The following is a 2441-nucleotide window of genomic DNA, read 5'->3' on the forward strand; positions in this document are numbered from 1 at the left end:
TATTAATTCAGGGATTTCTTTTTTTAATTTCCAATCTGAGTTCCTCTATACCTTTCTGCAGCTGTTTCTTTATTTGAGAAGCCATTGATTCATTGCTTTCAGCTGTGTGATTCCCAATTTGTTCTGTGTTAGTGTCCTCTGCACTTGTCATGGGTGGGCTTGGGTTCTGAGATTGCATTTTGCTCCTTCTCATTGTCATTTTGTGTAGTACTGTCTTCTGACTTTTGTTGTAGATCTTTGTTGCAGTTATAACCTTAGCATGTACTGAAGTTCAGGTTCAGATCTACGCAGTTTGGATCTATCCAGCTGTGCCTGGCTTGGGTCTGGCTGCTGTGCTCAACTCCTTCCTGCTGCTGCCCTTTGGGCTGAACCTGTTGTGCCCCTCTGGCAAGATTTTCTGCTCCTGAACTAGCTGGGTGGTTCTATACTCTACACTCTCTGCAGGGATTGCATCTGTAGGGTTTCACCACAGGCCTATATGCAAGGCCTGAGCTGAGCCTGGAGGGGTCAAGGTGGAGTAGGGGGGAGAGGCCTGGGTCTGGGGATTCCCGGAATGTGGCAGAAATTCCTACTTGCCAGGCGGGGTGGGAGAGGTGCTGCAGAGTGGTGGGGGACATCCCAAGGGGGTGGAAGAGGGTCTCACCCATGCTGCTCCTGGGCTGGGATCAGTAGTAGGTCCCGCCAGTGCAGGTTAGCCGGAAGCTCTCCCACACACTCACCAGGCCTGGGCTAGGACTGGGTCTGGGGGTTCCCGGAACAAGGCAGAAATTCCTACTCAGCAGGCAGGGTGTGGAAGGTGCTGCAGAGTGGTGGGGGGCATTCCAAGGGGGTGGAAGATGGTCTCACCTACAGTGTGCCTGGGCTAGCACCAGTAGTAGGTCCTGAGGGTGCAGCATAGCCGGAAGCTCTCCCACACACTCACTGGGCCTGGGCTAGGACTGGGTCTTCAAAATCACTTCTTTAAAGCTGTGTTGAGCTGTGCTCTGCTTCCATGTTACATTAAATTTCCACCTTGCAACCATCAAAACTATGCAGATATCAGGATTATTCTGACTCCTTGATGACTAACCCCTAATTAGCTTATACACATTTTTTAATTAATTGTACTCAGAAGAATTTTTTTTTTTTTGAGACAAAATGTAGCCCAGGCTAACCTCAAACTTACTTTTTATCCTAGGCTGGCTTTGAACTCATAGTGATCCTCCTGACTCAGCTTCTTGAGTGCTGGTGTTACTGGGTTTGGGGGTTCTTGAGCCTCCTTCTGGAAGTGGTTCCTAGTGTTTTTCTGTCCTGATCAAAGAAATGGCCAAGACAAGTCCAACACATTAACAAAGCTTTGCAATTATTAAAGATAGGAAAAGAAAAAGGCTCTGCAGAGCAAGTTTATAGGACAATAGCAGGCTACTGAGTAGGGACACAGCAGCCCTGAGTTCCAGGCGAGGCATACAGTCCTTTTTGCATTTCCCAACCTGAGCCTGGGGTCAGGTCTGAGCCACCCTACCAAAAACATGCTCCAGCTTTCACAAGTAGTCCTGGTACTGGGCTTTGAGAACTGTTCTGCACATGCATCCTGGGATTTTCCAGCTAGCAGGTCATGCCCAGGTTAGTAAAGCCCTAATCTCCTGTGTGCCCACTACACTTGGTAAAGAGACAGTTTTTTCTTACAGCCAGGGCAGGCCATTGTTGGACTCACCCGCTGCTCTTGCATAGAGAATTGACAAACTTCATTTTTCAGTCCCTTGATGATGGATCAGTTATTTTTACTGCCTGGGACACTGACCTCTCCCCGCCTTCCCTGAACACAAGGCACCCACAAAACTCCATGTGCCTGACTCAACCTCTACCCTAGTTTTTAACCCTTTTGCTGCCAGCAGGACATCTTTGCGGGGATAGAGATCTGAGGGATCCTCCAGTGTCACTCTGGGCTTCTGGACAGAAGATGCAGCCTCAAGGGAGATGAGGAGCCACCAGAAATAACCCATGCATGGTGGGTGACAGAGGACAATGACTCCCCACACATCACAAGTCCTTGTGTCCTGGGTGAGCTGAATTGCCATCTGTGAAGGGGTACATGTGGGGGATCAGTGTTTTCCAGGCATTTGGAGGTCTGGGCAGGAACCTGAGGGCTATGGTCATGAAAGGAGGAGGGGACAGGTCAGGTGCCTTGTTGCCCCTGAGTTCATTCAGGAAGAGGGAACAGGCCTGCCTACATGACATCAGGCTCCCACAGACAGGCTTCGTGGAGTTCCTTGCAACACCCAACAGGTTGATGTCTGCTCGGGTTGACTGGAGACTCTGAAGACTGCTAATTCCATGAATCCAGAACATCTTTTTTTTTTTTTTTTTAATTTATTTATTTGTGTGTGTGTGGCCAGCTCAGCCCACCAGGGGGCGGGGCTGGCTGGCATGTGGTGCTGGGGAATTGAACCACGGTCCCTGAT

This window comes from Octodon degus, unplaced genomic scaffold, assembly GCF_000260255.1.
Source record: "Octodon degus isolate 3935 unplaced genomic scaffold, OctDeg1.0 scaffold00233, whole genome shotgun sequence".
In the NCBI taxonomy this organism is placed as follows: Eukaryota; Metazoa; Chordata; class Mammalia; order Rodentia; family Octodontidae; genus Octodon; species Octodon degus.